Source organism: Macaca nemestrina, chromosome 6 (assembly GCF_043159975.1).
Source record: "Macaca nemestrina isolate mMacNem1 chromosome 6, mMacNem.hap1, whole genome shotgun sequence".
NCBI classification, from domain to species: Eukaryota; Metazoa; Chordata; class Mammalia; order Primates; family Cercopithecidae; genus Macaca; species Macaca nemestrina.
Window position 1 is genome coordinate 14,098,313 of NC_092130.1, and position 24,870 is coordinate 14,123,182.

Below are 24,870 nucleotides of genomic sequence, written 5' to 3' on the forward strand. Positions count from 1 at the left end.
CTGATTATCTGTCCCAGATAAACTTTTACTTACAGACAGAAGCAAAAACAAAACAATAACATCTTTGAGATTTTTTTTTTATTTTCCCCCCATTTGTCTGTCATCAGATTTCTTTCCCTTCCTATCAGCACTTGACATTTTTCTTGATTCTGTTTTGCTTTATAGAATTGAGAAACCCTTTTCCATTATCTCTTTTACTTTTTCTTTCACTGTTGTGTGTGAAGAGTGTCACTTTCTCTTACTGAAGAACAAACAATCTCAGCATGCTACTCTTTTTCCCACAGTAGTTAGTTGTTTAAGAGTCTTACCCTATTGCTCCACAGGCACAGGGATGGAGCTAAAACTTCATTCATTCATTCATTCACTCATCAACATTCATTTATTCAACAATCATCACTGAATACTAACTGGGGTGTGCCAGGCACTACTGTAGCTTCAGGGAATGTTTACAAGGAAAAAACCATTACCACAATCAAGGTAATAAACATCCATCACTTATAAAGTTTCCTTCTGCCCTTTGTTTTGTGTATTTCTTTTTATTGTGATAAGAACACTTAACATGAGATCTAATCTCTTAAAAAACTTTAAGTGCACAATATAGTGTTGTTGATTATAAACAGGATACTCTACAAAAGATCTCTGGAACTTATTCCTCTTGCATAACAAAAACGTTATACCCACTGAATACCAACTCCCCATTCCTCCCTTCCACCAAGCCCAAAGCAATCACCATTCATCATCTGATTCCTTGAGTTTGACCATTTTAGATACTTTGTATAAATGCAATCATGTAGCTCAGCATTTGTCTTTCTATGCCTGGCATATTTCACTTAGCATAAAGTCCTCCAGGTTCATCCAAGTTGTCACATGCGGCAAGATTTTCTTCTATTTTTTAAGGCTGAATAATATTCCATTGTATGTATATGCCATATTTTCTTTATCAAGTCATCCACTGAAGGACATTTAAGTTGTTTCTGTATTTTGGCTATTGTGAATAAAGCTGCAATCACTATGGGAGTGCAGATACCTCGTTGAGATCTTGATTTCAATTATTTTGGATATATAGCCAGAAGTGGCACTGCTGGATCATATGGTGTTTCCATTTATATTTTTTGAGGAAAACAATGAAATTCAAACTGTTTTCCATAGTGGTTGTACCATTGTACATTCCCACCAACAGTGTACAAGCATTCCAATGCCTCCACATCTTCACCAGCAACTTCTTTTCTTTTCTTTTCTTTCCTTTCCTTTTCTTTCTTTCTTTTTAATAATAGTCATCCCAACAGGTGTGAGAGGTAATAGCTCGTTGTGTGGATAATTCTATTTTGTGGCAAACTCTCAACACTCAAAGCTAGATCCTATTATTCTCTTATTAGCCAAAAAGAAAATCTCACAGAATAATAACCTCAAACCAGATTACTCTGAGGCCATGATAAAATAAGACAAAGCAAGGCCATTTATAACTTCCCTCTAGATCAAATTTATTGAGATACCCAAGTCATAGAATTGTCCCCACTTTCTGACAGCATTCAATCTAGAGCAAATTCCTATTTTTCAGATCTTCCCCGAATCACTCAACTAAGATGACACCAAGGAACTTATCATCAGTTCTTTCCAACACCATTCTACTGAGCTACACCAGTATTCTCCATGATATGTGTTCTTTCTTGTTGCAAAAAACATAAAAACAACTTGTTTAACTACAGGGGTGTTCCTGGACATCTTCAGCTACAAGGGTTGACAGCAGCATCCCAGCTCCTGACCCACTGGACATTAGTAGCATCCTGACTCCAGTTATGACAACCAAAAGATATTCCTTTACATTGCCAAATTACCACATGTGGTAGGGGCAGCACCTCCTCTGATTGAAAACCACTGAGGTAGCTGGGCCAAGGTCTTCAAACTGAGGTCAGCCTTACTGTTACATATGTATAAACACTGTCAGTCATTGAAAATTCTGAGTTGAAGAACCCTCCTACCCTTCTGAACCTTTCATTTGATTTTCTTTTTCTTTTATTTCCTCTTCTTTCTTCTCTCCATACTCATCATGAAATTACTCTTTGAGCCATTTATCATGTTTGAATCCTTAGTGTAGCACTTAAGGAAATTTTGTTATCATTTACTTCAGTAAACACTACATGTAAGAAAAAAAAAGCCAACATTTAGTATTATTTTTTAATAAAATCAGTTTTGCATGGACTTCAAGCCCTCCAGCCACCCTAGTATTCTGTAGTTGTTTAAAAATTTTGTTTATACTCAGTGTAGAATCTCAAAAACCAGGTAGGTTTTAAGAGACTGCTGTGAAAAGTTAGTCTGTGTTTATTAATATTTTGCACACATGCCCATAGTCCATAGGGCAATGAGTTTATTTAAACAAATAGAAATAATACAAACATAACCACATTACCCCTAATTCATCTCTATGATGAATCCCCGGAATGGCAGTGCAGTTTTGTGATTCCACCGGCATGCTGTCAGAAATGTAAGAAATTCCATCCACTATCAAGGGTATTTATGACATTTTACCACAATGATATAGAAGAAATCATATTTATTCACCTGGAAAGCACTTCTAATCACCCCCACTCTCCCTTGTATTCTGTTATTTCTTGTATCACTTGGATTATGTTGTTGTAAGCCAAGGAAATTGTCCCTAAGTTAAGAAAAAACATAATTCACTGAAAAGATGAAATATAGGGAGAATAAAAAACAAAGCAAGGAAACTAACGAATAACAGTCAGTAGCTTTAGAGACTCTTGTAACGGGAACTCTATGATAGTCTCTTTCAGGTTCTACCACTGAAATGGATGTTCTCAAACTTCCTCAGTGTTTGGATCATTTCCTCGATATAAATTTATAGGATAAAGCACAATTGGCGCTGCCTGGGTTACGTGACAATTCTTGGACTAGGGAGCAGAGTCCATCTTGATTGAAGTCTCTACAAGGCTGTATTCAATGGAAGAGATTTAATTATTGTGGTTTGCAGAATATGGTCCTTCAAAGGTATCCATTCTATAATACAATATATTGCATATGTATTATGTATATATATATGTAAAACTTTGGTATAAAATGTTACATCATGGATGCATAGGAATATTTATTACCTGTGCATGTGTGTGTGTATGCTTACACTGTTTTATATCCTACCTTCATCATGAATGATATACTCTGGGTATTCTTTACTTCAGTAAACATTCTTCTGTATCATTTCTGTTGACTGCGTAACAAAGTCCTATTGTTCAACACGTAAGTTGTTTCTAATTTTTAATGTAATGGGCAATACTAAAGAGACATTCTAGTATGTATCAGGATAAGTTCTTGGTGGATAGAATTCCTGGGTAAAAATACTGTTGATACAAAATGTCAAATTGCATTATACATCTGGAGCCATTAGTGTGTCATCACTAATTGACTGGTAAATAAACTTTTTGTTGTGTCTTCTTTGCAAGCAAAAGAAACTGTATATCAGAAAGGGGACATGGCCTCGGGGAGTATTGCTGGTTGTTTTAGGAAAAAAAAAAAGAAAAATCAGGAGATCTTTAAGGAAATGGATGGAAAGATCTAAAAACCAACTCTACTAATGCCAGCAACTGGTTGCAGGATGCAGTTGCCAGTCCTTTAAAAGGTGACCAGATTGCCTCCTGTTTTTTACTGGGGAGACAGTCTGGGTGCATTTTGGCTTTTACACTAGCCAATTTTGAATCATTCTCCCTGGCTCCTGCTGCTTCTCTTTTTGTCCAGTCCCCTTCATATATCATACATCATGTGCTTGAACAAAATGCTAGCCAGTTTTTCAGTGGAAAAAGGCATTTAAAATCAAATCACTAATTTTTCCACTGCTTGTCATTAATTATTAAGTGTTTAAAACATATCTCAATGAAAATGTATCTTTCAAGTCAGTTGAATAGAATATAGTGAATAAATTAAAAATATGTGTTTTATATATAGATCTTTATATAGGGACACAGGAGTAATTATTTTTTAGTTTTCTATAACAGGAAAATCCAAAGATATTTAATCTATATTCTCTATTTTTCACATGGATAAATTTGCCAATCACTAGCAAGTGCCAAATGCAAATTTATTATAATTTTAAATTGGCTCTATAATGCGCTCAGTGGCAAACATATGATTTAATATTTTTCATTATGGTATTGTTTATGTTCTATTGGAAATTTCCTTTAATGCTATTTAGCCACATTAAATTTCCCTGAGGAGTCTGATATCTATTAATGCTTTAAATAGATGTGTTGCTCTGGACTGACTAAAGAACCAAGTTTAATCTTTGACAGAGACCAGATAATGTTTGAGAATAACAGGAGGGAGAAATGTCTATCCTGTGTAATTTGATTCATAAGGCACCTTGGGATGGGAGGTAAGAAGTGAGGGATATAGATATTCCTTGACTTCAAACAAAAATCATGTTAGACTTTGAGGTACAAGGTTAAATTATTCTTAAGACATTTTTTTCTTCCCCAGCCCATATGGAGACAATAGACTTACATACTTCAGTATCTTTGTCTTCATCACAGACAATAGTGGTCTTCAGTAAAGTAGGATCTATTGTCAGGTCTTATTAAACTTTGTTCTCATTACTAAGGAAGCTAAGTTTCAGGTATAAAATGCAGCAAAGTCATGAAGATTTATGTTGAACCATTATAGAACCACCATATAAAGTCATTTCAAAAGTCGAAGTGGGAAAGTATTTAGATTTTTGAGATATTTTATTTGGTACAGCTTAAAAAAATTAGAGCAAAGAAAATGTCTCTTTTAAATCACTTATTTCTAGAACTAAACATTCAATAATTCTTCTCAAGTAGAACACATGCGCTTGGCTTTATCTTTTTTACTTCATTATTTTTCAACAAAATTCTAACAGCATTTTTATCAATCTAGAAGATAGATCAAGAATCTAAGCGCTTGAGAATCTTGTCAATAAACCATTACAGATTTCCTATTCATGCTTCAGTTATCCATGAGGAACAAATAGCATTTATGTAAACATCACAATTTCATTAATTCATTTGGTAAACATATATTTACTGAGTATCAGAAGGTGTGGAGCCCTCAGGAGACAATAAATGTACATCATTTTTCCAAGAAAAAGAGCAGACGCCTTAATAAGGTTACCATTCTTTCCAGTTTTATTTCCCAACTTTTCTCCCCTGTTCCCTGGTTCAAAGTCCATTGACCTTTCCAGCTTCTCCAATCCACACTCCAAGATTCAAATTCCCTCTTGCCGTTGACCGTGGCATCTCTATTCCCTTTGTATGGAATACTCTTACCATGTGGCCCCCCAGTTGTTAACTCCTCGTCAGGTAACTCCTCACCCAGCTGTTCAGGGAAGCTTTCTTTAATCCTCCAGTCTAGAACATATCCCTTTCTCATATGTTCTTTTTGCAAATTATGCTTATGGAATGATTATTTCACTGACATTCATCTATCTCCCTTTGTGCCCATAAACTTCATGAAAGAAGGACCGTGCCTTTCTTTTAAAGTGTTTTATTCCTGGGGACAAGTGGGTTGCCTGGAAAATGAAAGACATGCTAAAAAGAATACTTGTAGAACTGTCAATGAATTAAAAAGAAACAATTGTCATTGAATATGCAAGATGATTGGGAGTCAAGGCTTGTCACACATACCACCCACCTTCCAAAAATAAAAAGGCAGAAAAAAAAAAGAAAAGAGAAAGCAAAGTAACAATTCAACTGAATGAGAGATGAGTGATGTAAATAATTCAGGCTTATATGACTGCAGCCAAAGATGGCAGGGTGCTTTGGAACAACTGCAAGAAAGAGATGGGATTAGTGTGAAATCTTGTAAGATGTGGAGGATTTGGACAAGCAATAAAGAAAAAAAAATCTAGATTCTTCCTGGTATGTTACAAAGCTCCACCCCAATATTCAGGAGGAAGTTTCAAAGGAGAGAGACACAGGCAGCCAGGAGGTCACCTAAAGATGGGTGATAGTGGAATAGGAATGAGTGTTAAGAGCTTGGACCAGGCTGCTGAGGGGTCCGAGTAGAGAAGCTAGAGGAGTAGATAATTTGAGAAATTTCACTGGGGGAAGCAGGGGCAGCAATCACACTCGCACACACAGGCACAAAGTAGATTTTATGACAGATTAGATTTAGAAAAAAAATAAGTAATATCGACTCCAGTATTTTGCTTTAATATGATTGCTATTTTTCTTTTCTTTTCTTTTCCTTTTTTCTTTTTCTTTTTCTTTTTTTTTTTTTTTTGAGACGGAGTCTCGCTCTGTCGCCCAGGCTGGAGTGCAGTGGCGCGATCTCGGCCCACTGCAAGCTCCGCTGCCTCCCGGGATTACGCCATTCTCCTGCCTCAGTCTCCTGAGTAGCTGGGACTACAGGCACCCGACACCGTGCCCGGCTAATTTTTTTGTATTTTTAGTAGAGACGGGGTTTCACCGTGTTAGCCAGGATGGTCTCGATCTCCTGACCTTGTGATCCGCCCGCCTCGGCTTCCCAAAGTGCTGGGATTACAGTGATTGCTATTTTTCATTAAATATACTGGGATATTAATATATATAACATATACACATATATAACTATATGTATTTATATAAATCTCATATATATATCATTATGAAGAACTGTTAACACATATATCCCATAAATATACACACCTACTATGTACCCACAAAAATTTAAAAAAGAACTATAAACAATTATTTATAGGCATCATTTTGCTTTAGCTTCACAATAACATGAAGGAGGCATTATTTTTCCCCAGAGAGTTGAAGCAATTTCCCAGAGAACTATCAACAAGTAGTGGCTGAATCAGGACTCAGACCCAGGCTCTCTGACTTCAAAGCTCTATATGTGACTTGTTAACTGCTTCATCTCTTTTAGAGGTTGGTTTATTGTGTCATATAATATCAAACTTAACCTAATCTAATGCTACCTTCATGCTAGAAAAAAAAGTAATGGTGAGACATGTCTTGATAAGATTTGACCTAGAACAAAAATTTCAAGTAGATCAAGTTTGCTTTGGGTTTTCTCTGGGCAACTCTCCAAATGCTCACTCTCACCTAGTACCACTACAGCATCTCCTGACTACTTACCCAAGCACTTCACCCTCTAAATACTTCTCCCTTGGTCTCATATCAAATAGAAGCCATAAAGATTCTGCTATGGTTGTAGTGTTAGACAAAGAGAAAGTCTCTGGGTCTATTCATTCAAAACATTTACCTTTTGGACTAGGTTATGGGCTAATTTAATTCAGCCTTTGCAAAAACCTGCATTTTAACATTAAACTTTAGTCCTTTCATCTAACAAGTTTCAGTATTCGTAGACATGGAAATTCCAAAATAAAAACTGGATGAAAACATTGCTGCTTTGGTTAACATAATGGTAGAGGCTAGTGCTTTTAATCCTATCAGCTGAAAAAAAAAAAAATTAATAAGACACATGGAAAAACAATTCCAGTAGTAAGTAATCCATTTAAAAATCCACTGTTGTGACCCAAGGGAATGATTAACAGGTTAGTTTTGGACACTGGTAAGTCAGGATACACAGATGGAGGAATGGGAGAAGTTTGAGACTCCCTTAAAAAATCAAACGGCATAGACATGCGCTTACTCTCCGCAGACATGAAGATAAAGTTACATCTGACCTGAATGCATCTGAGGTATTGGTCTTCAGACATTTTAATCAAGAATTCATTGGACACAAGTTATTTGCTTGGTCTCAGACCTGGGGTAGCCTTGAATAGCCTCCTTGAATTTGGATGAACACAGGAGAAAATAGAGATTGATGTCTCCTTCTTGGAAGCGGTTGGTTTAATCACAATATGGTTGTGTTTCTTGGTGCCACCTGGACTTGAGGTGTCCCATGCTGAGCACCAATGAAAAATGGCCTTTTCTTTTCCTTTTGCTTAGGATTCTCTCTTGATTCTTAATGCCTTCCGTAATTAAGGAGTAACTACCAAGGCGTGGGGCATTTCTAGGGGATTGATGGCCATCTGGGAGAGTTGATGGCCCGGAGTAGAGACTCATTAACCTCAGCGGGTCATTAATTCCTTAGGCAGTGCCTGAGGTTCGGGGTGGGGGAGTGGTAGGGTGGGTGCAACTCTTTCGATCCTATTTTCCAGGGCAAGAAAAAAAAAAATCCACTTTTAAATATACTGAAATGTAGTACATCTCCCTTAGCAATACAAAATCCTGAATGCTGTCTCTAGCCTTTTAATTGCATCATTGTGTCATCAGATCCCCCCATTTCCTGGAGGTTTTTTTTTTTTCTTTTTCTTTTTTTTTTTTTTTTTTTTTTTTTTATACCAAGGGTGCTAGTGTAAGAGCCAGCAGAAATAAATGAGAAAGGGCTCTGAAGTGGTGAGGGAAGTGAAGAGCCTAAAATATGCTAAATGATGAAGTTAAAAGGGTTACATTTCAGGCAAACCCAGCCTCATCCTTTCTGAAACACAGCCCTTATACAGGCAATTTGGATGACACTAGTACGTTTAATCTTGTGCTAGCTCTACCTCCCTCCCTTCTGAATATTCACAAGAAAGCAGAAGATGTTTAAAAATATTACATGCCTCTAAGGGTGTGGAAATAGGCCATTTTTTTGTGTGGCTAGTCGGAGTGTAAATTGGAACAACCTATTTGAGAAGCAATTAGGTACTGGCTATTGAAATTTCAAATCTGCATGTCCTAATGCAGAATTCTACTCATCTCTATTGTTCCTAGAAAAAGTTTTGCTTATATGGATAACAATATGATGGGCAAGGATGCTCACTGCAACATTGTATACAACAGCAAAAAACTCCAATCTGCCCAAATATTTATCAGTAGAAGAATGGCTACATGATAGCATATTTATATTAAGGAAGGCCAGGCAGTAGTTAAAAGAATGATGTAAAAACTGCATTCATGAAAAGCTCTTTAAATCACTTAGAATAGGAAAACCAGTATGAAAGAGTGATGTACAGTATCTCCTATGATATAATTTATGTGAAAATAACAGAAAACAATACTATATATTTTCTAAGGAATAGATTCATGTAAATGACTAGAAAATGGCCTGGGGGAAATAAAACACACAGAGGTACATGGGCACACACACACTCATGTACGTGCACACACTCCAGAGTCAAAACCACGATGGTCTCCAAAAGAATGGAATTGTGGAGGTGTCACCCTCATCTCTATTTTTCATTTTTTAATTTTAATATTATCCATAGGTAACATTCTCATTTAGGAGTTGGTTACTTAAAATTAATATTAAAAAGAAAATTATATAATTACTATACTTTGAAACCAAGGAAATGGTAGGTTTTGTAGGACTCTTAAGTGTTTTGGGCATCCTATGGTAAACAGGAGGTTGAGAATCTGTCTACATGTTTGGACTGACTTCCCAGGAAGCAGCTTGGGGAATGCAAGGCCCTGTTCCCCATCAGCAGGCTAGGAGTCCCTGAAGCTGTTGGCCTTGGGATCCAGGACAGGAACAGTTCTATATGTAAATATTGCCTGCAAATAATGGTATAAAGCCATTATAGCATTGCTACTAACCCCCAGCAGAAATTGACTTAATGAGAGGAGCATCCCTGGTTATGTGATGGGGAGGTGAGGACTGATGATGATGTCTCAGATGATTGGGAGATCACTTTAGTGTTTTGGTTCTTGGGGTACAAATGAACATTAACAGCTAATACTTGTTCCGTAACAATGTCTGTCTTCAAGAATTAGATATCCTTTAAAAATATATTCATTATGGTTTGAAGACAGACACATCAGAATCTCAAAGTTCACAGAGTTAAAATGACTATGGTTTATTGACACAGCTCTGGCATTTATTAGCTATTTAGCCATGGGCAAATGATTTAAATTCCCTGAGCCTCAATTTTCTCATCTGTAAAATTAGGAGAGTAATAATACTTGATCCATAAATTGTTATAAGAATGAAATAATTCCTATAAAATGAATGAAACAATTCCTATAAAAATATTAGTTCCTAATTAGCATTCAGTAAGTGTCATCCATTATTATTGTTATGTTTCTTACCAATACTGTTGTTATTACAACTAGTTATCACTGGGCAGAGACTGAAAGCCAGAACTGGCTTCTAATAGTGACTAAGCCATCTATTGAAAGAGTGACCTGTATAAGTTGAGTTATTCTCTGGTACAAAGTTTCATTATTTGTTAAATGAGTTTAAGAATAAATTGATTTCTCTCTATTTCTAGGGGAAAAAAAGAGTAAGTTCAGATCATGTATATCAAAGTTAGAAAAAAATTAATGCAAATATAAGAGTTTTAATTAATTTTATCATTATTTTACTCCAATAAACATAGATTTATGCTGTATGCATGGTGTTAGAGGCAGGGCGATATGTTATTATTTGTCAGTTTTCACTCTTCCCATATTGAGGTCAAATCTCATTTTATGCTAGATTTGTGATTTTCATCCCAGTGGTAACAGAGAAGTCCACAGTAACTTACAAGCTCAACGGCCAAGAAAAACAAAAATAAAAAGCAGTTACGTTCTTTACTTTTCTGCCTAGTGAAGGTGAGAGCTGCAATCCATGGTGCTTTGTGACATGAAACGATATTCTGCAATTCCTACATCAGAAGCATACATCACATAAACAGTCCTCTAATAAAATATAGACCCCAATATTGCTGTTCTGACTACATTTTCATGTCCTAGCGAGATAGATATTCCAGGCAACGAAAATGTCTTTTGAAATACTTGCCAAATTGTCCTATGAGATGCTGGCCATTACTGCGTTAAGAATATTAGATTCGATATACTGTTCCAAACTGAGGCAATAGAGATGACCTGGGGTGAGTCTGTGAAGAAGGTATGGTTCATACTACAAGCCCATCTCCCAGTCCTGCTCACCATGTCAGACACTCCTTTGTCACCCTGGCTGTCTCAGGTTCTCTTGGTGACTAAAACTGTCACTCTTGTCTGTCAACCCCAGTTTTCTTGAAATTTCCTGCTCTATCTAGCTGTTTTTTTGGTTTTTTTTTTTTTTTTTTTCCTGAAAGAGGGAAACAAATCATACTGGTTTCCCTACAATAGGTATAGATAGCGCATTTGACATAGCAATAAATAACAATGAATTACATCATGAGAAGTGTTCCTTTCAACAATTCTGATAAGATCAAAGAAAACATCTCCATTGTTGCTACAATGTCTGTAATATCTCTCTAACATTTTCTCAGTCCCCTGACCCTCCTTTTTTTCTTTTTTTTTTTAAACCAATAAGGCCTCGGGCACAGAGCGTCCTGCAGGTAACAGAGTCTAGCTAGAATTTCACGGATTTGTTTTGTTGCAGATGTCTCTATTCATTTATTGGTTACCTTCTATTTAAAACAAGTACTGATTTCAACTTTTGGGGTCGTGATACAATGACGAGCTTTAAAATACATTGAATACATTTTTAAAGTGAAGTAATTAAAAGAAAAGTGCATGGAAATAGTAGGTGGATGAGTGAAGGCTGATCCTGTATTCCCATCCTCCCAATGCTACAATGATTTGATTCTTCTGTGGCATATTAATGTCTTGCCTTTCCCAGGATGGCAGGGTCACTTTTGTTAACTCCTGGACCTTCGCTTAGTACCTAGGCCCAGGATGTTTTGAATAAATGTATGTCGACTAAGTAAATCAATAAAAACAAAAATAAAAGGAAGACTGTAGAACCTCACAAGAATACCAGGGTGATTGGCTGGTGGTTGGTGGTTTTTCTCTAGGCAGTGGAGTCTACTGTGTCTGTGTGTGTGAAGGGGTTAGAATAGTGGGTTAAAGGATGGGAGGGGTTAGGACCAGCAGTGGGCATCTCTCTAGCCCATAAGGCACCCAACTTCGACCACATATCTAGAACAATGGTTCTTAAAGCATGCTTCCAGGACAAGCAGCATCTGCATTAACTTTTGCTCGTTAGAAATACAAATCCTTGAACCCCTCTCCGGACCGAATGAAGCAGAAACTCCAGGGTTAGGATCCTAAAGCCTTTTTCTTTCTAGAGTCCTCGAGGTGATTTTGATGCATGCTAAATCTTGAGAGTCACCACTGCATTGGCAATTAAACATAATCAAAGTTGTGATTCCTAAGAGGAGGAGGAAAATCATTCTCAGTTTGATGGGGTTTGGAGATAATAGGGACTAAGTACTTCTAGTGATCAAAATGGTACACAGGTTTCTAAAAAGCCGAGAGATAACTCCTTTTTGTAGCTCTATGCATTTGAGATCTACAAATAAAAACAACATAGTAACTCCACCTTGACTGTTTGGAACAAATACACTCTTTCTAAAAGCACAGGAACATAAGCACATTGAGACTTTCTGAAGTTTAAGTTCTAACTTACGTCTTCTAAATTAGGAAACCTGGACTACAGATCAAAGCAGCTAAAAGTGTAAATTCCACCCAATTAACGAGACTAGTGTCTGAAATACTTCATACGGATGACCAACTTCACTCGCTTTTTAAGTTCTTTGGGATAACCTTGGTGGAGTTTTCTCCTCCGCATTCTGAGAGAGCACCGAAGGTAAAAAACAAAAAACAAAAGCAAAACAAATAGGGAGCAGCTAGTCTGAATTGAGTGAAAAAGCCATTTCGAGGGCCCTTACAAGCCTATTTAAAACATTTTCTTCAAAGGAGTTCCTGCAACAATTATTACAGCTCATTTGCCTGCAAATGTGCTCTCTGTTGTTAATCAGTCAGTCATTAACCTCAGCAATATCAATGTGTTGTCACCATGCATTTCAAAGAGGTGAATGAAGATGGGCGGTCTGTAAGAGCTGCCTTAGCTCAAAGAGCCCATTACACTATTTATTCTTCCAAGGTAAACTCACACTCACAACAAAGATTTTTATCTCGGGCACTCAGCATTCTTTCCTAGGCTTTTCCTAAGGCCCTTTATTTAGGTCCGTGCCCATCGTTTACTCTGATTGCCAAGGAAACGGTCTCAGAGACCAAATAACACATTGGGAAAAATGGGAGTAGTAGGACAGAGATGAAATTCAGTCGAAGGTCTACAGTTTAGGGGCGTGAAAGAGAAATTGCTCTTGCCTTCCTCCCCTGCAGAAAACCCAAGCCTTAGAGAAAGAAGCCAAGAGAGGCCAATGGAAACCATTAATTATCCAGAGAATAAACTCTAATGGCCCCAGCCTGTAGTTTTTCTCCCAACAGTGGTCATTTAGAAATCCCTGTGAGTGCCAACTCAGTCGTGTGTCCTTGCATCAATCTCTCCTAGACCTTCGTATCCTCTACATGCTGTGTGGTCCTCCTGTGCCTGTCTTCCTCTACAATCTCATGCAATGGTCAAAGACTTTCCAGAGGCGATGCATGAATTACATGTTGTTGCTTAGAAAGCTGTGAACACCCTAAAATAGGATCCCAAATTTTATATCATTGTGAATTTTTCTAAGGAGAGATCCATAGCTTTCACGGGATTCATGATCAAAATGAAGAATCACCAGAAAAACGATCCCAAATTCTATTTTAATGACTACATATCAACTGTAAATGGTATTTCCGTTTATATCTAGCATATTAAATCACATGGAATGACTGTTTTTATAGGTCAAACATAGCCAACCACGCACCAGAAATTTCAGTTCTACCTAGTAACAACCATTTAGTATAAATATATAAATAAAAATGTATTAAATAAGCTTTTTATAAATGAAAGTCACATTTTAATATAACATACAAACAATATATTTAATAGTACAATACTTCAATATATCTGAGTAAATTTATGCTAAATGCATCTGTTTGTGGCTATGCTTTCCATAGACAGAAATAATTATTAGAGCTTTATAATACACATACCAGATACATAGCCTTTACAAGGTCATAAAAGCACTTTGGAGGCATTTTTGTACACAGCTATTGGCCTGGGATGACTGGGTGAGATTGTTTTTCTTTTCCAGAATCTTATTTTTAAAGGGCATACTGTACCTTACACATAAAGGCATCAAAGTAATGTATCTCCAAATAACGAACAGGTCTCTTCCTCCTAAGACTGTGGCTGGATTAGCGTCTAAATGTGTAAGATCTTATTTCCATACACATCTCCCTGATAAAAATTAGAACCCCACGGACAGGCCTGAAAAGACACTGGGCGCGTACGATCTCTTAATAAAGTCATTATTCTACCAGGACAGACTGTCTCACTCCCTCCACCCCAGCTTGCATACTCTATTCTTCTGTTACGGCAATTTACATACATAACGCTATCAATTTAGTTAATTAGGCTTTAAAACTGCTATTTAAATAAGGAGAAAATTTTTTTCTCCGATAAAGCCACGCAAATAAATTATTGCTGTTGTCATAGATTGCCTAGCTGCTACTTCGCTAGAAAGCTTCAAAGTGTAACTTTGATGTGAAAAGAGTCTTAGGGAATATGCATATGAGAAACGATTTTAAAGAGAAGCTTTAACACAAAGTCTCAGGAAAATAGAAAAATAGAGTGAGCCAGAGCCCCACCTTTATTTGGTGGCAATTTAAGAAATTCAAAGAAGTAAGATTTCCCCTTTTGAATAAAAATGATAGCAGTAAAAATATACATTCTTTTTTTTTTGTTCTCAAAATTTCAGATCCTCATTGTTCCCAAACATCAAAGTATAGAAAATGTTTTGAGAATTTGTGGATACTGAAAAGTCCAAATAAAGGTCTGGCACAGTGGCTCATGCTTGTAATCCTAGCACTTTGGAAGGCTGAGGTGGGAGGGTCGCTTGAGGTCAGGAGTCCCAGACCAGCCTGGGCAACATAGCAAGACCCCCATCTCTACAAACAATTTTTTTAAAAAAATAGCCAGGTATGGTGGTATGCACTTACAGTCTTAGCTACTCAGAAGGCTGAGGCAAGAGGATTGCTTGAGCCCGGGAGTAAAAGGCTATGGGCGCAACACTGCACTACAGCCTGGGCAACAGAGTGAGACAGTGTCTCTATAAAAAAAAGCATAATTTCCTTAAGAAAAAGTGCAAATAAAGGAAAGAAGCTGAAAGAATCATTGTGGAAGATAATGTCATCTTTAAGGAGTTCAAACTGGACTTGTGTTGCTTGCTTCTGTTGCTAATTAACCAATCAGTCATGAGAATATTATTTTCTGGTTATGATTTCAAAAGAAGAAAACGTTCCTCTTCGATGGATCAAACCCGCTGGTTCTTGAACCCCAACATCTAACATGGGAAGCCGTGCTATACAACCCAGTTCTGGGAAGCTCCCAGGGGAAGGAAGAGAATTGAGTGAGCTAGGATAAAAGGTGGTCTCAGCCTCATTCCCACACATCTGGAGCAAAAGTCCATTTGAGGATCTAATTTTTTTTTTTTTTTTGAACCTAGTATCACAGAGCTAATATAGTAACTTAAATAAACAGTGAATGAATTGGTCTCCCTAAGACTTGATTTTATTTTGTATTCGATTCCTTTTAAAGACAATGGGTAACTTAAAACGAAAAAAGAAAAAAAAATTGACTATTAACCCATTTCTTTTTTTTCTTTTACCCCTGGCAAGCTGTGAAATTAACTCATTTCTTTTCGCAGAAAGCCACTCCAACAAAGGCATTATCAGAGGAATATATTTTTCTGTCCTGTAACTGCGTCCTTTAGTCTTGATGAAGACTTACAATTTGTCATCAAGAGGCAGCCTTAGATTTCTGCTGTAAAGCAGTATCTGATAAACACCTTCCATGGCCAACAGGAAAGCAGAAGTAATCTTTGAAAAATAAATAAATAAGTAAATTCTAAAAAACCTCAGGATGACTTGATAAGGATAAGGCACTCTTAAATGAGAAAGCCTTCCCTGGGAACTGAAACTAAGACACCACACAGTTCCCATCAAATTAAAATGCTAATAGAGAGGGTGGCAGGCTGCTGTATCTTAGATCAAGTTTTAGTTTTCTTTGGTTTTACTTTCTGTCAGGGTTATTCTATCATAATGTATCAGGAAAAGCACTGCACTCACATCAAATCAAATTGTTAATGGAAAGGGTGGCAGCCTAAAGTACTCTTGATCAACTGCTAATTTTGTTTTATTCTTCTTCCTCTTACAGCTATTCTCTGAAATGAATAACTCTGCATTCAAAAGAGGTTTTTGAGAGAAGCTGGGCACTAAAACAGATTAAGATGAACCGAAGACACAGAAAACCATTATGTTCACAGAATAAACAGTTTTAGTCATTTAATGTTGTAATAAATGCATTCGTCTGTGACGTGCTGCTTTCACCACTAAAACGTCTCCTGTTAAATATGCGCCATGTCTCCCCCTTGGGCCACTGATACCCACAGGACAACCTGGGGTGACAGGCTTACCACCCATCTTGAATATGTTATTCTGAAGAGCAGACAACTGCTATGAACATCCCTGTATTCAAAATGGAGAGGAAGCAAATTTAGTATTGCTGAGAAGTGTCCGATTTAATGCATTAAGGATCAAAGTAATCAATTTATCTGGAAGATCAGGGAAAGAGCAAGAGAGGTAGAATCTGCCCCATTGCTTGCCCTGCCTTTGATGGCCAGAGCTCTGTGTAACAAAGGTTTGTCAGCTTTTTGCCGTACTCAATCCTTGGGGATCTATGCTAAGACTGAAAAATCGGAGCCCTTGCTGCCCTATTGAAAAATGAGAGGGTGCATATCCAGCAGGGATGTGATAGAGATGATCAATCGGCATCCAAGCATTCATTTACTCTTTCAAATAGAAAACTCTCCTTCCAAACACAGTGTAAAGGAAATCAAGACCATCCACCTCCCCACAACCACCCCCGCAAAAAAAACTTTTTGATAAGCTGCTGACAATGTGGATTTAGGTGGTGTTTTATTTACTTTGGAGACTTGCTTTGTAGATCTTATGACATTTGCTACGTGACAGTGTGATGTGTTAAGCATTTAGCTTCAAAAAGAAGTTCAGGAAAACAAGGCAATGAAAAGGAAAGAAACTGAAAACTATTACTAATGCTCCCCTTCCTAATGAAGAAAGTTTAATAGGCCTACCAGGACACCAGCAGCAACTTAAAAAAATCACCAGATTCCAAGACTCTTCTTGGCTTTCACAGAGAAATGTAAGGATTCACTGATGTTCCAAAAATAAAATTTTAAAGTAATTCTAGATCTCTCTCCATAATAGGTGCCTTGAAAATTATCTTCCAATGCCTCTGTTTCTCTCTCTAATTAATAATCTGGCCTTAATTATTATAAACCATTCTTCCTTTGAGAACTTGTTACTGAGTAGTCATTTCATTCTGCTGCAGGTCAGATGTTGCTTTTACATTTTTATGATTTCCAAAATAATCACACTATTTTCAGTCTCTCGTTGGAAACAAATAAGTTTGTCTCCCATTTTCCAATCATATTAATGAGAAAATCCACCTGTTTCAATATAGTGATTGGGTCTGATAAGTCAAAATAAACAGTCAAACAAATAAAACCAAACGACCACCACAACAAAAAAGATTTAAATATACATTAATTATTTTTCCCTTTCCAAACAAGTGGAAATGGATGGAAACTGAGAATGGTAAAGTACTGTATTACCAGAGTAAATGTTTGATACCTGAAGATGGAATAATAACTGGAATACATTATTCACAATTTGGGTATGGACATATAACACATGCACAGGGGGCCAGGCACGGTGGCTCAAGCCTGTAATCCTAGCACTTTGGGAGGCCGAGACGGGCGGATCACGAGGTCAGGAAATCGAGACCATCCTGGCTAACACGGTGAAACCCCGTCTCTACTAAAAAATACAAAAATCGAGCCGGGTGAGGTGGCAGGCGCCTGTAGTCCCAGCTACTCGGGAGGCTGAGGCAGGAGAATGGCGTGAACCCGGGAGGCGGAGCTTGCAGTGAGCTGAGATCCGGCCACTGCACTCCAGCCTGGGTGACAGAGCAAGACTCCGTGTCAAAAAAAAAAAAAAAAAAAAACACAACAACAACAACAACAAAGAAAACATATGCACAGGGGCAAAATAGAACTTTAAAGTGTGTGGACTTTGTGATGGGAAAACTAATGATCTATTAAGTTCTCAAGTGCAGGAATCCACAATTACAATGATAGGTAATGCTGCTGCTAAGTGCTGTGTGGTTCTGGGCAGAAAGATTTCTTGCGGGGAGTGAAATTGGTACCATTTCAGGAAGAGATGCAGACCTCTGTCAATATTCAAGTCCATTCACCCCAGCCGGCTCTGATCTCGCCTCCTCCCTGCAATCTGGCTCCTGGTGAGTTTGTTCTCCAGAATCTCATTGAAGCTTCAGTCTCCTTCCTTAATGAAATGCTTGTCAGCTGCTGCACAGGAGATGTCCCCCCAGAATGTTGATTAACCTTTGCAGTCAATGAGCCTCTATGATTTTTCCCCCCAGAGAGACAAGGTTCATGGTGAGTGAGCTTATATCTGGAGTTTTATTTCTGATCTGGTATATCCATCTCTCCATACATTATGTGTATCTATTTATCTAAGTTTTCCAATGAAGGACAAAAATGTCTGCCTGATTTTAAGTGTTCATGTATAAAATAACTCTAAACCACTTCTATCCAAAGCTGCTGCTTTTTTTTTTTTTCTTTTGGATGGTAGAGAAAGCTGCTTTTGAAATATAGGTTTTGATCAATTTTATATTATCCCTTTTTCAGGTCTCTAATGTCTATTTCAAGGGATGTTTTAACACTGTAAGTTTTGCAGCAGCTCATAACTGATAATGAAGACTTTCCCAGTACTAGTTCTCCTTTGACACCTGAATTCCAAACTGAGATTTAAATATATAGTAATTATGAATGATATCACAGACGAATATTAGATTAGAGCACAGAGCATATAAGACATCACAAATTCCTTTGTTAATGCTAAATTCCCAGCCAAGGGAAGCTCAAAAGGCATCAGTGGATACTAGAAATAGAGGTTCTTTTTTTTATGCTCAGTGGATTTCTCATAGACTTTCTTTAGAGGAAAACCTAAAGAGAACATGTCAGTATCAAATGAAATTGCTACTTTGTGTCCTATGGATTTAGATTATCTGGCACAGTGGCTTTGGAAAATCTGAATATTTCTAAAAAAGGATATTTACTAGAAAATAACTTTTGATAGGTATATAGTACCAAACTTTAATCATTCTAATGTTTCCATTTAAAAACAAGTTCAGGGACAACTCTGTTCTGCTCACCAAGGAAAAACACTCATGTTAAATACAAAGCATACAGGAGACCTTCCGTCTATAATCTTAGATTGGCTAGGCTGTTCATGAGATGCATAGTTGACTACCGTTTCTTTAAAGGATGGCAGGAGATCTTGCCTGCTATAATTCAAATGAAGCATTTAATATGCATCTGCTTTGTCCAAAACATTGATCTGGGCATTGTGAGATTTCAGAGAGCCTTTGCCCTTTGGAAACAGAATATTTTGATACAAAACAACAATAACAGCAACCAAAATCCCAACTCATTTGGAAGCAGACTGCAGATACAGTGAGGAAGCATCTTCAAATATAAGAGCTAGGTTCTTACTTTAACAAGGCGAGGTAAGGCAAACATCACTGATTGTCAGAATTATCCCAGAAACTTCTTTAAATCTGGAGGACCAGGGCTCCGGGCAAAAAGCTAAGAATTAACTCCAGCCCTTTGATTTCCTGTTTCCCTGAGGCTTTCCCGACCCTGAGTAGGGTAGAGGTCTGCGTCTACTTTGAAACGGGAAGGAGAGGAAAGATGAGATGAAGAGTTGGAAAGGAGGGGAGAGGGGGAGATACAGGATGGAGAATGGAGGGACTACAGAGATGCATCACTCTTCTTTTTCCAAGAAAGTGCCATTTGAACTCTCATAAGTGAGGGCATGGTGTCCCTCTCCTCTGTCTCTGGTGGTTCTGATTCTTGCGGAGGATGGAACTTAGTTATAGCTGCAGAGATCACCTTCGGTCATGTGAACCGTTTAGGTGCCGGGACGTTTGCATACATGAAGAAACCCCCCCCGAGGATGTAGTTTCTGCTACTGGTGGCCGGTTCTCAGTCTGAGGGAGTAACTCCAGGGCCACAGTATCTGCTTCTGGAGGTTAGGGGTATTAATTGGCTCTTCCCTTTGGCTCTTTGCTTCATACCCAGCCCTGACTGCTTTCCTCACCCCTCCAACATGGTTGATTTATTACCAAATAAAGCTACTCTTTGGATGTGTTGGCCAACCATATTTCATCGTCTCTACCATTCAACAGACCATACAGTTTCTGAGGATATCATTAACCCGGGCTTCGATGCACAGAACACGCAGAGAAAGCGAAATAGCAAATGTACTTGTAAGACCTCTATTCCCCTACACAGTAATGGCTTAACACTTTGGCATTAATTCCATTTGTCAAGCTGTAAGATAAATACATGTGCATCAGACACTTTCCCAGCATTTATTCAAAGGGCAGACAGTGAAGACCACTATTTAAATGGGAAATGTGTCCATTTGTTTTTGAAAACAAAGCAGAGCTTCACATTTCACAAAGTATGTCAATCCTTTTAAAGAGACAATGCAATTTTCAGAAAAACAAAACGGCTAGTGAGGCTTCATCTCTATAAAAATAACAATACTACTACTAAAAATTCTGAAAGTCTACATCAAGGGAAATGTAACATTTTTTCTTGTAATCAAAAGTCAAAAGTCAAAAAACTTAACGCCCTTGCCAGTCATATTTGCATTTATAATTTCTATATATTTCTATCAGGAACGTCATCTAATAAGATTCTATCAGTTCTAACCTTGGGCAAACCGCATTAAGTCTTGCATCCAGTGAAGCTTTTTATGTGCGATGATATTCACATATGGATAAATTATCACATCTTGAAAGCGATTTCCAGATTTCTCCTTATGTCTCTTGCCTAAATTGGTCTCTATTTATACTGCAATGCCAGGTTGACTCTCTTCTTTAAAATGTTTTTTTTTTCTTTGGCCTCTCAGCTTTGCAAGTGGACTAAAGCATTAAGTTCTAATGTATGGCCTCATTCAAGTACAGTCATCCATCACATAACCACATTTTGGTCAACCAGGGACCACATATACAATGATGGTGCCATAAGATTATAACACTGTATGTTTATTTTTTCTATGTTTAAGATATGTTTAGATGCACAAATACTTTCTATTATGTTATAATTGCCTATAGTATTCAGTACAGTGTTATGAGGTACAGGTTTTTAGCCTAGGAGCACTGGGCTGTACTGTATAGACTATGTGTGTAGTAGGCTGTACCATCTAGGTTTGTGTGAGTACATGTTATGATGCTTGCATAACAATAAAATCGCCTACTAATGCATTTCTCAGAATGTATCCCAGTCCTTATGTGAAACATGACTGTATTTTTTCTCCAAAATATAGAGTTTTAAAAGAATCACCAAGAATGGCTGGGCATGGTGGCCCATGCCTGTAATCTCAGCACTTTGGGAGGCCAAGGTGGGCAGATCACCTGAGGTCAGGAATTCGAGACCAGCCTGTTCAACATGGTGAAACCCTATCTGTACTAAAAATACAAAAATTAGCCAGGTGTGGTGGCAGGTACCTGTAATCCCAGCTACTTGGGAGGCTGAGGCAGGGAGAATTGCTTGAACCTGGGAGTTGGAAGTTACAGTGAGCTGGCATAGCACCACTGCTCTCCAGCCTGGGCAACAAAGTAAGACTCTGTCTCAAAAAAAAAAAAAAAAAAAAAAAAAGAAAAAAAAAGGAAAATCATCAAGAATGAGTAAAAACGTATAGAGATTTTGAAACACTATATCTATATACAACTTTTCTGTTTATAGAAATACATATGTTTTTTCCAGGAAAGAAGACCTAAACATCATTCACAGTGTCAAAAAAATTGCTTTTTTGTTCAAGAAAAACATATCTAGTCTAATTCTGCAGTCCCCTTTTCACTCCTCCTCAGGCCAGGAGTTTGAGGCTGTAGTGAGCTGTGATCGTACCTGTGAATAGCCTGCACTCCAGCCTGGGCAACATAGCAAGACCATGTCTGTTAAAAAACAAATGGAGCTACTAAGTCTTGGGTAACTAAGAATAAAAAAAGTATGTTTGAAAGATGTTAATAGAAATAAATAAGACAATAAAAGTCACCTTTTGAGACTGCATTCTGGATTTAGATTTCATGCCCTCTGCAATAATAGAAAGCCCATGAGGTCAAGGACTTTGTTCTGTTTATTTCTATTTTCCCTTAATCTAGAAGTGTTCGTGCCACACAGTATATGCTCAATAAATATCTGTTGGATTAAGCTAAAATACATATTGTTGTGCCAGCCAGGCACTGAATTAAGCAACATATCATCTCACTTATCCTTACAAAAGTCCATCAGGGAACTCCTACTATTATTTCCGTTTTATGAATGAGAAACTCAAATTAGGCTCAGAGAGTTTAAAACGTATGCTATGAAGAACTCCTAAACCTTCTCTCCCCTCACCAATTTCATCTTCTATTTGTCAAACTGTAAGATCAAGAAAGAAAATTTCCCAATTTGCTATATACAATTTCAAAAGGATTGTTAATTTACTCTTATTATCTCATGTGAAATGTAGAAGCAATTGTGTAAGAGATACAGGTACCCTGCTACACGGTTACAAACTAGAAAATAATCTGATGATAAGATTTCTTACTTTGATGCCTGAGGGTCAGCCATCAGTCTGCTTTTCATTTTCCATTTAAATATTTGAACACAGTCTAGAGATTACACCCTAAGCAATATTGTTACACACCAAAACAACTAAAAAATAAACTGCCAGGACTAAAACAATCTAATATATTTAAAGCATTATGCTGTCAGCTCTAAATCAGAATTTATTTCTCGAGTTGCAATACAAAATCAATATTGGAAAAAACATCTAAATTGAATGTTAGAGGCTTCTAAGTGTACATATTCTACAAGGAATTTTTATTTTAATCTATGCTACATATTTATATCTGATAAAATGCTCAATTGAAACTCTCAAATTCATAGCTATATATCACACACATAAAATGCAATGGTTAACAGACATAAATTATAGTATATTATAACAACACAAAGTGAAACAATAAAATATATGAACCAATGAATATCACCATTTTAAATACAATTATTAATATTTTGAACCCTGCCTTTGCTTCTGCAGATAGTGTAAAATCATGTCTCATGTCACAATAACATTAATGATATTATCTTCTCTCCTGCTAAACTCTAAAGCATTGCAATTGTTATGAAATGTATTATTTTATACCTTAATTTGGCATCACATGCATGTGCATTTAAAACACCCTGCTGAATTGTGACTGGATTATTATGTATTTCTCAGACACCATGCATTGCAGAGTAGATGCTCAATAAATATTTTTTTGAGCTAAAGAAAGAAAACAAACAGGAAATACCTAATATGAATATTAAAAATATGCAAAGTGTGCAATGCACATATGTCGTGACAAGAATTACACAAAGGTGGCTGGATGCTAGTCAACTCCGTGGATGAATTGAAACCTTCCACTGGTTCCTAACTGCAAACCACATGAGGTTCAACTAGACGGCCAAAACCCTCCAAGATTTCAATGGAAGTAGCTTGATGGGATAACCACGTACCAGTCAAATGAAGCTAAATACGCACACTGTTTTCTGAAAGTGGGATTTTGGACCACCTGCATCAGAGTAACCCAGGATGTTTGTGAAAAAACAAAACGACCAAAACAACAACAACAACGAAAAAACAGATTCCCAGGCTCCAGACCTGCAGAATCAGAATCCCTCTTGTGAAACAAAGAAAGTATCCAAAGGGAATTTTAGGCCCCGTGAAGCTCGCTATTCGAGCCATCGTCTTCAAGGGAGGTGCTACCATACCTTTGAGAAAGTAAGAAAAAAACATTCTCCTACCAGGCTCTTCCTTGGTGTAGAGGATTAGAAAAACATGGCTTTTGAGGGTAGGCATAACCATGCTAGAAGGTGTTGAGTTTAGAGGCATGAAGGCATGTGAATTCAGCTCCAATGCCACCAGTCTACTTGCTTCTTTTGTGCAGAGCACAAACTGCATAACTACATGTGGTGGCTTTAGGTAAGGACCAAAATATATAGTTACCATGTTCCAAACTGGAGAACATATCTAAAGACTCACTATGTGACCCAAGCTTTCAATCTTAAAGCAGCCTTCCATTTCTCACTAGAATTCTAGGGGAAAAAATCCAGCAGATTTCAGATACATATGCAAAAGCATTTCTTGATGGAGAGGTTATTAAACACCACAGTAGGCAGGTAATAATGCCTAAATGCCTGGAATGGGGTAAATGATCTCCTCACCAAAAACCATACTGGGGAGTTTGGGACAGGATAATGTCTCAAATTCCCTTGTAGCCACAGGAGTTCACAGTTTTATTACCTAAGGATGCAAAAACATTTTGGCACATGCTGGGTTTAGGCAATTTCACTGTAGCCTAAATGGCCTTTCAGAAGCAGAGATCTTTTTAAAATCCTACTCTAGGAACATTTAATATTTGAAATTATTAGAGATGAAAGCATAACACCCAATTGTTACAGCTTCATGAGTGACTCTTACTTGCCTAATTATGGGAAGCAGTGCTGTCAATAGTAAAACATTTTCAAGAGATTAACTTCGCACAATAAGAGCTCCCATGTCAGCCCACAAATCCTTTAAAGTGTTCCACGTATTTTGCAACACTGAGTGGCCAGCAACTCTTTTTAATATTTACAGACAAAATGATATTTGGATAAAGCAAAGGTCAGACCCCAAAAGAACAAAACAAGGCAGAATGACATTCTAAATTTCCAGGTTGTAGCTCTTAACTTGGCAACCAATATATGATGGACAAAAATAGAAATAAATTTCACTGTGCTCTCTCTCATTGTTAAGTATCGCCCAAACTCAAACAATTTCTAAGGTAACTTGAGAAGCGTTGAGAAATCTTTCTAAGAACGTTAGG

At 37.4% G+C, this 24,870-nt stretch overlaps 1 protein-coding gene and 1 long non-coding RNA gene across 9 annotated transcripts in view; one reads left to right on the forward strand and one right to left on the reverse strand.

Annotated features, from left to right (window-relative positions):
- LOC105480827 (uncharacterized) overlaps window positions 1–16,142 on the forward strand; it is a 34,140-nt gene extending 17,998 nt beyond the window's left edge. Inside the window, exons 3-4 of the long non-coding RNA XR_986608.3 lie at window positions 2,780–3,003; window positions 16,024–16,142. This is a non-coding gene — a long non-coding RNA (uncharacterized lncRNA). The remainder of the gene's footprint in view (window positions 1–2,779; window positions 3,004–16,023) is intronic.
- Window positions 1–24,870, reverse strand: part of LOC105480824 (teneurin transmembrane protein 2) — a 3,943,693-nt gene that overhangs the window by 1,923,159 nt on the left and 1,995,664 nt on the right. The window lies entirely within an intron of this gene.